Here is a 14,009-nt window from a genome sequence, read left to right as displayed (position 1 = left end):
TCCCCTTTGTCCACATCCTTGCCAACACTTGTTATTCCCTGTCTTGTTAATTTTTGCCATTCTAACTTGTGTAAGGTGGTATCTCATTGTGGTTTTGATTTGTATTTCCCTGATCCCAAAGGATGTGGAAAATTTTTTCATGTGTCTGCTGGCCATTTGGATGTCTTCTTTTTTTTTTTTTAAAGATTTTATTTATTCATTCATGAGAGACACAGAGAGAGAGAGGCAGAGGGAGAAGCAGGCTCCCGGTGGAGCAGGGAGCCCGATGTGGGACTCGATCCCAGGACCCTGAGATCATGACCTGAGCCAAAGGCAGATGCTTAACCATCTGAGCCACCCAGGCGCCCTTGGATGTCTTCTTTAGAAAAATGTCTGTTCATGTCTTCTGCCCATGTCTTGACTGGATTCTTTGTGTTTTTGGGTGTTGAGTTTGATAAGTTCTTTATAGATCTTGGAAATCAGCCCTTTATCTGTTATGTCATTTGCAAATATCTTCTCCCATTCCATAGGTTTCCTTTTAGTTTTGTTGACTGTTTCCTTTGCTGTGCAGAAGCTTTTTATCTTGATGAAGTCCCAACAGTTCATTTTTGCTTTTGTTTCCCTTGCCTTTAGAAACATGTCGTGCAAGAAGTTGCTGCGGCTGAGGTCAAAGAGGTCACTGCCTGTGTTCTCCTCTACGATTTTGATGGATTCCTGTCTCACATTGAGGTCTTTCATCCATTTTGAGTTTATCTTTGTGTATGGTGTAAGAGAATGGACCAATTTCATTCTTCTGCATGTGGCTGTCCAATTTTCCCAGCACCATTTATTGAAGAGACTATCTTTTTTCCATTGGATGTTCTTTCCTGCTTTGTCAAAGATTATTTGACCATAGAGTTGAGGGTCCATATCTGGGCTCTCTATTTTGTTCCATTGAGCTATGTGTCTGTTTTTGATCCAGTACCATGCTGTCTTGATGATCACAGCTTTGTGATATAGCTTGGAGTCAGGCATTGTGATGCCCCCAGCTTTGGTTTTCTTTTTCAACATTCCCCTGGCGATTTGGGGTCTTTTCTGATTCCATACAAATTTTAGGATTGTTTGTTCCATCTCTGTGAAAAATGTCAGTGGTATTTTGATAGGGATTGCACTGAATGTGTAGATTTCTCTGGGCAGCATACAGATTTTTTTTTAAAGATTTTATTTATTTGACAGAGAGAGACACAGAGAGAGAGGAAACACAGCAGGGGGGTGTGGGAGAGGGAGAAGCAGGCTTCCCGCGGAGCAGGGAACCTGATGTGGGGCTCGATCCCAGGACCCTGGGATCATGACCTGAGCTGAAGGCAGACACTTAACGACTGAGCCACCCAGGCACCCCCAGCATACAGATTTTAACAATGTTTATTCTTCCAATCCATGAGCATGAAACATTTTTCCATCTCTTTGTGTCTTCCTCAGTTTCTTTCATAAGTGTTCTGTTGTTTCTAGAGTACAGATCCTTTACCTCTTTGGTTAGGTTTATCCCTAGGTATCTTACTGTTTTTGTTGCAATTGTAAATGGGATCAATTCCTTAATTTCTCTTTATTCAGTCACATTGTTAGTGTATAGAAATGCAATTGATTATTTTTAATGTGATGTTTTATATACATTTCTGAAACTTTGATTCTTCAGGTAACAATACATCATGGAAATTTATGCTAGTCAATGGGTAAAACTCTAACCTATTCCTTATAGTGAAGGCATAACATTCTGTGCAATGGATGTACCACAGTTTATTCAATCATTCTCCTCTTTATTTGGCATTAATTCCATTTCCAATTTGTTGTCATTGCCAACTATATAGCACTAAACATGTATGCACAAATCCCTAATGTTATAATTTATTTAGAATAGATTCACAAGAGCCTTATTGCTAGGTCAAAGTTTGTATGTATATTTAAATTTTATAGATCTTGCCAAATTGCTCACTTAAAAGGATATAATAACTCATATTTCTACTATAATTACATGAGTGTACACTTTTTCCCCAGCATCCATGTCAGCGAAAAGAATTATCACTAACTTAACTACCTGTCAATCTCATGGAAGTGAAATGAATTCTGTTACTTTAATTTTCATTTCTCTAATTACAATGAGACTGAATATAAGCTTACCAGCCATTGTCTTTTCCACAAATTGCTTTTTTTAATATTCATTGCTCATTTTTTTCATGGGATTATTTATCTTTTTTTCCCATTATTTTGTAAGAACTATTTTGTATTTTGTACTTTTTGATTTGTCCCTTCACCTCTCATATACTATGCAAGTAAATTTCCCACATATTCCTTGAGTTTTGATGCTATTTATGATAGCCTTGGCATGTAAAAAGTACATTTGCAATGCATACAGTCACATATATCTATTCACATATATCTATCTTTTCCTTTATAGCTTCCAAATTGCCAGACTTTGTAAAAGGTCTCCTCAAATATTCAGTTACAATATGTCTTTTCTCCTCTCTTCCTCAACTAACCAAACCAAACCAGACTCTAAATATGCATCTCTTACCCCTATAATCTCAAGCATCTCATACAGAAAAATTTAGCTCTCTGTCAGTACTCAGCCCTCTCACAAGATCAGGAAGCCCTGTATCTCAACACTCACTGAAAACATCCAGGCATTTACCTGGCAGTTATTTTGCTAGATAATATTTTCAACATGTTATTTTAATTCTGAGTTTATCTGATAAAAAATATTATTGAGTATCAACTTTAAAGACCCTTGGGCAAACAGTTCAACATAAATTTTGGCTTAATAAATAAACCTTGGGAATTATTAATAATCAAGTGAAATTGCTTTCTGTTATATTAAAATATTCTAAACATCCTTTTCAAATTGTGGTTAAAAAAATACATCTCCAACACAATTTCCCATTAGAAGGGCCACATGAATGTCTATGGCCACCACCTGCAAAGGACAGGAAGTATGGTGGAAGAAAAGTTGCAGTAGAGACAGTGATCTCAATCAAATGCAGTTAAAATAGTCTATTGTTTCAAACTACAAAAACATATGACCATCTGAGTCACTGCTAGGGCATCTCCAATGTATGCTTAAGTTTCTCTGGCTTCACAGTAAACCATACTTTGCTGATCCACCACACTGTTTCTTTTTATACACTTATTCTAAGAGAATAGAAACTACCCACCAAAATAATTAATTACTCTAGAATGATATCTCTGGAACAAAATTCTGCTACCATGACCTCCTCTTCCTGTGGAGTCCAGAAACCCCTGATTCTGGTGCCCTCCTGCCCTAAACCTTCCCCTACAATCAATGTCTCAGAGGTGTCCTCTTCACAGATCTATCTCAGCATCAGCCATGGGAGTTGATGCATTTCATTTGAGTTTTTATGAGAGATTTTTTTCTTCTGAATGGTGTAAGCTACGTATCTTCAATCTCCATCCAGGGAGAGTAACAGATGTTCCACGTAAAATGGATCAGGTCCCAAAGGTTCATGTGTGCCCAAAGATATATGCATGCATGTCCAAAAATAAGCACTGGAGTTGTGTCCAGCAAAGAATGAAGTAATACTGCTCCTCAGCAAACTCAGCCTTCACTATCCTTTTCCCCTTAGAAAATTGAATCTACCTGCTCAGGCATTGGTTCCAAAGTCTCCACATGTCGGGGTCTTTCTTTGATGGCTGCTAGTTCTTAGTACCTTAAACTTCATACTCTCCTGAGCTATCTTACTCTCCTGAAATGGTAGCCTGCCCTGACTCTGTGGCACACATGCACTGGTGGATCTCCAGGCTGGAACAGACCAGGCAACAAGCCATACAACTGAAGCAAATCTCTGTGGTCCTCAATCAGCTGGGAGTACTGCTCCCAGCTCTCTCTGATCTGCCTAGTAAAATATTTGTCTTTCCCCTAGTCACAGATCAGAATCCCAAATGCCTACAGTGATCTGACAGAGTAATCTGACAGAGTAATATAAATGACTGACCCTGGCAACGTGTAAGAAAAATCAACCACCAAATATTTTCAGTAATGTATTTAGAAATGTGCTGGTAAACTAGCTCTCTGGAAAGAAAACAAAACAAAACAATGAACAAAAACCTGACTTCTGGTGTTTTCCATTTTCCATGGTGTAAATATTCCTACCATTGGCTATTTTAAGTTACTAATGGTTAACAACTGGGTCAAGACATCATGCTAAGTGAAATAAGCCAGTACAGGATAAATACTGCATGCTTCAACTTATATGAGGTATCTAAAAAGTCAAACTCATAGAAATAGAAAGTAAAATGTTGGTTGCCAGGGAATGGGAGAAGGTGGAAATGGAGAGTTACAGGTCAATAGGTATAAAGTTTCAGTTATGCAAGATGAACAAGTTCTAGAGATCTACTATACAGCTTTGTGCTCTTATGCACTTCAGAAATCTGTTAAGATGGTAGATCTCATTTTAAGTATGTTTACTACAATTTCAAAAAATCTTGAATATTTAAAAATTGGTCCTAAACAGAGTATAAACGGACTCTAGCACACCACTGAAAATACAGTATTAGTACCTAAAACAATATATAATATATATACAACCTTAGGCTGTATTGTCAAATCTAAATCTAAAAACCAAATGTTGAAAAGTGCAAAAATTGTTTATCAATTATTTTTGGTTATTGGGTATTGTTGCCTGTGTACATGAAAAACAAAATCTGTAATTTTTGTGTGCTAAGATGGTGACATCAGTCTTGTATTTCACAGTGTGATGCATGGCACACATCTTCTTACATCCTTTAAATAGCACAATATTTAACTTCATTCAGTTTCATAACAATACACTATGTCTATTAACACATCTACTTCTAAACTTTAATATATCATTGCATAGTGGTCTTAATATTTACGGTAACATCTCTTAAAAATTTATAAAATGCTTAAATTCAAATTGAGCATCAAATTTCACTGCAGTTCAGTAACTTCAATTCACATGTCTTCCTTTACCCCAATACTGTAAATTGAAAAGATCTAATTGAATAATGCAATTCATTTTCCAAGCTTAGACATTAGGGAACATTTTGAGGACTCTATACTTCAACTTTCAAATTTTGCATATTTACTTCAGGTTATTACTTTCTTTCCTGGTGACTGGAAGCATGGGAGAGGAGGCAAGATTCTTTGTTGTTAAATGATTTTCCCAATGATGGTTTTATTAGGAATTTATAAATGGTGCTATTTTTTTAATTCATAAAATTTATTCACTAGAGAATTTTTAAATTGACAGCAACATTCAGCGGAAAGTACAAAGAGTTCCTATGTACCTCCTTTCCTCACACCCCCAACCTTCCCCACTATTGACATCCTTCACTATGACGGTACATTTGTTACAACTGATGAACTTATTTGATATATTTCATATGTTTTTTAATAACTATTTTTGAATACCTTTTCAGAGAAACATCAAACTTAACTGAGATGGGATTTTAATATAAACTAAAAGCCCAAATCTTTCCTTCAATCTTCAATGTAAGCTGAAGCAAGGATGTGCCCTAGGATGATGTGAACAAGTTCATTTCTCCAATGGTACAATCTCCTGACAACAACTTGGATAAATCAAGACTGCCATATTCAACAGTAAATTCACTGACAAAGGTGCTAAAATGTCCATGTCTGGAGCATGAGGAATCCCTACAGTTTATACTGTTTATTACCACACCTATGATATATTCCAATTTTTAGCCCAGAAAGATTTCTGTTAAATACTGAAAAATCAACTTAGTCCTTTGTCCTTTCACAATGTTACTATCTTAAAGTTTTGAATTAAGTCAGGTGTTATCACTAATTTTCATAGGAAAACCGTATCTAACATGTTTCCTAACTTTGCAGCTTTTTCTGTTCAAAGAAATAACAAATTTATACTGTTGAAAGTTATATGGGCTTCAATGTACAAAAGTATTTTGTTCACATCAAAATTCTCATTTAAAACAGCAAGCAATTATGGGTAAAGATGTAATATATAGATACAGATACACTCACAAGATGCAATAATCAATACTAACAAACTATCTAACTCTTTCATGCTATTTTTCATATAGATCTCTTCCCTCATGAACAATTCCTAGTTAGACTTATAATCATGAATTATTTTACTACTTAGAATATATAACGTCACTTCTACTAACAGAAAACCTATATATAATCAAAATCTATAAAACAACTTGATGCCTATATTTTCAGTGAATCTGTGACTTCCAATCTGACCAAAATGAAGTAAAAGGCCTGAATTTACAGTATAAACTAAAAAGATAGGACCCTGAACAAAATATAGGAAACAAAGGTTTTAAAGACATTGAACACTGGGCTACAAAGAAGACATGAGAAACGAATCTGTCTGGGATTGTCCGTGTTGATTTCCTTGAGAGAGTTTCCAGGCTGAATCACAGAGAACAGAATCTGGGGTGGGCCTAGAACATTCCCGGAGATGAGGAGACAAGTCTGATACACCAGGAAAACAAAGAAACTAAATTTCAAAGAGCAGAGTATTAAAGAGAAGAAGTATAAACACAGAAAAGTCCACAGATTTTCATGAAGATTCTATGCAGTATTAAGCAGAGTTTGCATGTGATGGGACTACCAGAGGGTAAGTGGAAAAAATACAACTGACAGATTAGAGGAAACAAGAATAGACACTCACAAAAGACTGAGAATAAAACCTGTTACCAAGAGCCAGACTGGAAAACCTCGTAATTCATGGGGGCATTGGATGGAAGATTGAGAACAGTCTTGCCTCAGATGTAGAAAATAATTATCCCTAGGCTAAATGTTATGCAAGTACTGCCCAAAAAATATTAAAGACAAGATCAAAGAATCAAAATTTACCCAAATAATTTAACCACATTCCAGAATAAAATTCAACTATAAGAATATAAAATGATCAAACACTCAAGAAGGTAAAATATCGCAATGTCTGGTATCCAGTCAGAAATTAACAGGCGGGGCGCCTGGGTGGCTCATTTGGTTAAGCGTCTGCCTCCAGCTCAGGTCATGATACCAGGGTCCTGGGATGGAGCCCCACATTGGGCTCTCTGCTCAGCAGGGAGCCTGTTTCCCTCTCTCTCTGCCTGCCAGACTACCTACATGTGCTCTCTCTCTTTGTCAAATAAATAAATAAAATCTTTAAAAAAAAAATTAACAGGCATAGGGACGCCTGGGTGGCTCAATAGATTAAGTGTCTGTCTTTGGTTCAGGTCACAATCCCAGGGTCCTGGGATCGAGCCCCGCATCGGGCTCCTTGCTCAGCAGGGAGCCTGCTTCTCCCTCTGCCTGGCACTCCCCCTGATTGTGCTCTCTCTCTCTTTCTGACAAATAAATGAATAAAATCTTTAAAAAAATATATATATATATATATATATATGGAAAATAAAGGAGTTCTAAAGACTTTGATAAAGATTAAAAAAAAGAAAAAGAAAAAGAAATTAGCAGGCATAAGAAGAAATGAGAAAAAAAACTACACAAAATGAGCAAAAAAAAAACCCAATCAATCAAAACTGACTCAGTGCTGACACAGATGATGGAATTAGCAGACCAGAACATTAAAATGGATATTATAACTGCATTCCATGTGCTCAAAAAGCCAGAAGACTAAACATGTTAAGAAAAACCTTGAAGGCATAAAAAAGACCATACTGAATTTATGATTAAAACTACAATGAGATTAATGAGATGAGATAAAACTAAGACATCTGAGAGGAGATATGCACTTGATAGGATTAAGAGCAGATTACACACTGTAGAAGAAAATATTAGTGAACCAATAGAGCAACATAAAGATCTCAGTACTCACTGTGATAGCACACGTACTAAAACTAGAACAACAGAGAAAAGATTAGCAGAGCCCTTGCACAAAGATGACAAGTAAACTCATGAAGCATTCCATATTTTTAAAGATTCATAAATAGAGGGTAAAAAATTATAGATGCCAGAGGGAAGTGAATGGGGGGGGGATGGAAGAAACAGGTAAAGGAGACTAAGGAGTACAACATATCAGTTATAAAATAGTCATGGGATGAAAAGTACAGCATAGGGAATACAATCAATAACACTATAATAACATTGCATGGTGACAGATGGTAAACTGCACTTATCATGGTGAACACTATGTAATGTATACGATTGTCAAATTATTATGCTCTAGAGTTGAAACTTTCATAACATGTATGTCAACTATACTTCAATTAAAAACTAAAAATTTAAAAAATAATCCCAAATGAGAACCAGAAAAAATTTTTTAAAAGACTTACAACCAAAAATGAACAGAGCATCAGTGACCTGTGGGACAATATGAAGTGACATATGCACGGTTAGAGTCTTTAAAGAAGGGGGAAAGAGGACAAAAAAGATATTTAAAGAAATAGTGGCTTAAAAATCTCCAAACTTGACAATAATTAAACAAGTAAAACTGAACAAAACCTAAGCACAAGAAACATGAAGAAAACTACATAAGGATGCGTCATGACCTAATTGCTCAAAAACAGTGATAAAGAGAAAATCTTAAAAGCACTAGGAGAAAAAGACACATTACACACAGAAGAACAAAGATACGAATAACAACAGATCTCTTATCAGGAGCAGTGCAATATCTCTAAAGTATTCTAAGAAATACTTCAAAGTATTTTAGTACTGTCAACCTAGAATGTTATGCCCAAACTATCCCTCAAAAAGGAGATGAAATAAATATCTTTTCATTCAGACATACAAACACTGAAAAAATTCATTTGCAACAGACTTGCACTGTAACAAATGTTAAATGAAGCCCTTAAGCACAGAAAATTTTATCGGATGAAAATGTGTAATTACACAAAGTAACGAAAACACACCAGAAGCGGTAATTTTGTAAGCATATATAAGATTTTTCCTACTGTTATTTAAATATTTTTAAAAGAAAATTATTTAAACAAAAACAGTAAGAATGTAGTGAGGGCTTTCGAAATCAAAAAGGCTTTTAATGAGGTGCAATCAAAAATGGAGGCTCTAACTGCTAGGATAAATGAGGCAGAAGAGAGAATCAGTAATATAGAAGATGAAATGATGGAAAATAAAGAAGCTGAGAAAAAGAGAGATAAACAACTACTGGATCACGAGGGCAGAATTCGAGAGATGAGTGATACCATAAGACAAAACAATATTAGAATAATTGGGATCCCAGAAGAAGAAGAAAGAGAGAGAGGGGCAGAAGGTATATTGGAGCAAATTAGAGCAGAGAACTTCCCTAAATTGGGGAAGGAAACAGGCATCAAAATCCAGGAGGCACAGAGAACCCCCCTCAAAATCAATAAAAATAGGTCAACACCCCAACATCTAATAGTAAAACTTACAAGTCTCAGAGACAAAGAGAAAATCCTGACAGCAGCTCAGGAAAAGAGATCTGTAATTTATAATGGTAGAAACATTAGACTGGCAACAGACCTATCCACAGAGACCTGGCGGGACAGAAAGGACTGGCAGGATATATTCAGAGCACTAAATGAGAAAAATATGCAGCCAAGAATACTATATCCAAATAGGCTGTCATTGAAAATAGAAGAAGAGATAAAAAGCTTCCAGGACAAACAAAAAATAAAGGAATTTGCAAACATGAAACCAGACCTACAAGAAATATTGGAAGGGGTCCTCTAAGCAAAGAGAGAGCCTAAAAGTAACATAGACCAGAAAGGAACACAGACAATGTACAGTAACAGTCACCTTACAGGCAATACAATGGCACTAAATTCCTATCTTTCAATAGTTACCCTGAATGTAAAAGGGCTAAATCCCCAATCAAAAGACACAGGCTATCAGACTGGATTAAAAAACAAGACCCATCGATATGCTGTCTGCAAGAGACTGATTTTAGACCCAAAGACACCCCCAGATGGAAAGTGAGGGGGTGGAAAACCATTTACCATGCTAATGGACACCAAAAGAAAGCTGGGGTGGCAATCCTTATATCAGACAAATTAGATTATAAACCAAAGACTAATGAGAGATGAGGAAGGACACTATATCCTACTTAAAGGGTCTACCCAACAAGAAGATCTAACAATTGTAAATATCTATGCCCCTAACATGGTAGCAGCCATTTATATAAGCCAATTAATAACAAAAGCAAAGAAACACATTGACAACAATACAATAATAGTGGGGGACTTTAACACGCCCCTCACTGAAATAGACAGATCGTCTAAGCAAAAGATCAACAAGGAAATAAAGACTTTAAATGACACACTGGACCAAATGGACTTCACAGACATATTCAGAACATTGCATCCCAAAGCAATGGAATACACATTCTTCTCTAGTGCCCATGGAACATTCTCCAGAATAGATCACATCCTAGGTCATGAATCAGGTCTCAACTGGCACCAAAAGACTGGGATCATTCCCTGCCTATTTTCAGACCACAATGCTTTGAAACTAGAACTCAATCACAAGAGGAAAGTCAGAAAGAACTCAAATACATAGAGGCTAAAGAGCATCCTACTAAAGAATGAATGAGTCAACCAGGAAATTAAAGAAGAATTTTTAAAAATTCATGGAAACCAATGAAAATGAAAACACAACTGTTCAAAATCTTTGGGATGCAGCAAAGGCAGTCCTAAGGGGAAAGTATATAGCAATACAAGCCTTTCTCAAGAAACAAGAAAAGTCTCAATATGCAACCTAACCCTACACCTAAAGGAGCTGGAGAAAGAACAGCAAAGAAAGCCTAAACTGAGCAGGAGAAGAGAAATAATAAAGATCAGAGCAGAAATCAATGAAATAGAAACCAAATGAACAGTAGAACAGATCAACAAAACTAGGAGCTGGTTCTTTGAAAGAATTTACAAGATTGATAAACCCCTGGCGAGACTTATCAAAAAGAGAAGAGAAATGACCCAAATAAATAAAATCATGAATGAAAGAGGAGAGATCACAACCAACACCAAAGAAATACAAACAATTTTAAGAACAAATTATGAGCGGGCGCCTGGGTGGCTCAGATGGTTAAGCGTCTGCCTTCGGCTCAGGTCATGATCCCGGGGTCCTGGGATCGAGTCCCGCATCAGGCTCCCTGCTAGGCGGGGAGCCTGCTTCTCTCTCTGCCTCTGCCTCTCTCTCTCTCTCTGACTCTCATGAATAAAAAAAAAAAAAAAAAAAAAAGAACATATTATGAGCAACTCTATGCCAGCAAATTAGATAACCTGGAAGAAATGGATGCATTCCCAGAGATGTATAAACTACCAAAACTGAACCAGGAAGAAATAGAAAACCTGAACAGACCTATAACCACTAAGGAAATTGAAGCAGTCATCAAAAATCTCCCAACAAACAAAAGCCCAGGGCCAGATGGCTTCCCAGGGGAATTCTACCAAACATTTCAAGAAGAATTAATACCTATTCTTCTGAAACTGTTCCAAAAAATAGAAATGGAAGGAAAACTTCCAAACTCATTTTATGAGGCCACCATTGCCTGGATCCCAAAACCAGACAAAGACCCCATCAAAAAGAATTACAGACTAATATCCTTGATGAACATGATGCAAAAATTCTCACCAAAATACTAGCCAACAGGATCCAACAGTACATTAAAAGGGTTATTCACCACGACCAGGTTGGATTTATCCCTGGGCTGCAAGGTTGGTTCAACATCCGCAAATCAATCAATGTGATACAATACATTAATAAAAGAAAGAACAAGAACCATATGATCCTCTCAATAGATGCAGAAAAAGCATTTTACAAAGTACAGCATCCTTTCTTGATCAAAACTCTTCAAAGTATAGGGACAGAGGGTACATACCTCAATATCATAAGAGCCATCTATGAAAAACCCACAGCAAATATCATTCTCAATGGGGAAAAACTGAGAGCTTTCCCCCTAAGGTCAGGAACATGGCAGGGATGTCCACTATCACCACTGCTATTCAACATAGTATTAGAAGTCCTAGCCACAGCAATCAGACAACAAAAAGAAATCAAAGGCATCCAAATTGGCAAAGAAGAAGTCAAACTCTCACTCTTTGCAGATGATATGATACTTTATGTGGAAAACCCAAAACACTCCATCCCAAAACTGCTAGAACTCATACAGGAATTCAGTCAAGTGGCAGGATATAAAATCAATGCACAGAAGTCAGTGGCATTCCTATACACCAACAACAAGACAGAAGAAAGAGAAATTAAGGAGTCGATCCCATTTACAATTGCACCCAAAACCATAAGATACCTAGGAATAAATCTAACCAAAGAGGTAAAGAATCTGTACTCAGAAAGCTATAAAATACTAATGAAAAAATTGAGGAAGACACAAAGAAATGGAAAAACATTCCATGCTCATGGATTGGAAGAATAAATATTGTGAAGATGTCAATGCTATCTAGAGCAATCTACACATTCAATGCAATCCCCATCAAAATACCATCCACTTTTTTCAAAGAAATGGAGAAAATAATCCTAAAATGTGTATGGAACCAGAAAAGACCCCAAATAGCCAGAGCAATGTTGAAAAGGAAAAGCCAAGCTGGCGGCATCACAATTCCAGACTTCAAGCTCTATTACAAAGCTGTCATCATCAAGACAGTATGGTACTGGCACAAAAACAGACACATTGATCAATGGAACAGAATAGAGAGCCCAGAAATGGAACCTCAACTCTATGGTCAACTAATCTTTGACAAAGTAGGAAAAATTGTCCAATGGAAAAAAGACAGTCTCTTCGACAAATGGTGTTGGGAAAATTGGACAGTCACATGCAGAAGAATAAAACTGGACCACTTCCTTATACCACACACAAAAATAGACCCCAAATGGTTGAAAGACCTAAATGTGAGACAGGAGTCCATCAACATCCTAAAGGAGAACACAGGCAGCAACCTCTTCGACCTCAGCCGTAGAAACTTCTTCCTAGAAACATCGCCAAAGGCAAGGGAAGCAAGGGCAAAAATGAACTCTTGGGACTTCATCAAGATAAAAAGCTTTTGCACAGCAAAAGAAAGAGTCAACAAAACCAAAGACTACTGACAGAATGGGAGAAGATATTTGCAAATGACATATCAGATAAAGGGCTAGTATCCAAAATCTATAAAGAACTTCTTAAACTCAACACTCAAAGAACAAATGATCCAATCAAGAAATGGGCAGAAGACATGAGCAGATACTTTTCCAAAGAAGACATCCAAATGGCCAACAGACACATGAAAAAGTGCTCAACATCGCTCAGCATCAGGGAAATCCAAATCAAAACCTCAATGAGATACCACCTCACACCAGTCAGAATGGCTAAAATTAACAAGTCAGGAAATGACAGATGTTGGCGGGGATGCGGAGAAAGGGGAACTCTCCTACACTGTTGATGGGAATGCAAACTGGTGCAGCCACTCTGGAAAACAGTATGGAGGTTCCTCAAAAAGTTGAAAATAGAGCTACCATATGATCCAGCAATTGCACTACTGGGTATTTACCCCAAAGATACAAATGTAGGGATCCGAAGGGGTACGTGCACCCCGATGTTTATAGCAGCACTGTCCACAATAGCCAAACTGTGGAAAGAGCCAAGATGTCCATCGACAGATGAATGGATAAAGAAGGTGTGGTATATATATATATACATACATACATACAATGGAATATTATGCAGCCATCAAAAGGAATGAGATCTTGCCATTTGCAACGACATGATTGAAACTGGAGGGTGCTATGCTGAGCGAAATAATTCAGTCAGAGAAACACATGTATCATAGGACCTCACTGATATGAGGAATTCTTAATCTCAGGAAACAAACTGAGGGTTGCTGGAGTGGTGGGGGGTGGGAGGGATGGGGTGGCTGGGTGATAGACATTGGGGAGGGTATGTGCTATGGTGAGCACTGTGAATTGTGCAAGACTGTTGAATCACAGACCTGTACCTCTGAAACAAATAATACATTATATGTTGAAAAAAAAAAAAAAGAAGATAGTAGGAAGGGTAAAATGAAGGGGGGGGAATCAGAGGGGGAGACGAACCATGAGAGACTATGGACTCTGAGAAACAAACTGA

At 37.1% G+C, this 14,009-nt stretch overlaps 1 non-coding gene across 1 annotated transcript; it reads left to right on the top strand.

The window, feature by feature from the left end:
* Positions 1-7,791: 7,791 nt before the first annotated feature.
* On the top strand, positions 7,792-7,898 carry LOC123841141 (U6 spliceosomal RNA). Its single transcript, XR_006790171.1, has one exon. It is a non-coding gene; the product is annotated as a U6 spliceosomal RNA (small nuclear RNA).
* The last annotated feature ends 6,111 nt before the right edge of the window (positions 7,899-14,009 follow it).

This window comes from Mirounga angustirostris, unplaced genomic scaffold (genome assembly GCF_029215605.1).
Source record: "Mirounga angustirostris isolate CCGP_5_RB_7025 unplaced genomic scaffold, mMirAng1.0.hap1 SCAF_7, whole genome shotgun sequence".
Classification (NCBI taxonomy): domain Eukaryota; kingdom Metazoa; phylum Chordata; class Mammalia; order Carnivora; family Phocidae; genus Mirounga; species Mirounga angustirostris.
The sequence above is the reverse complement of the archived record's forward strand: the minus strand, read 5'-3'. Positions and strand labels throughout refer to the sequence as shown.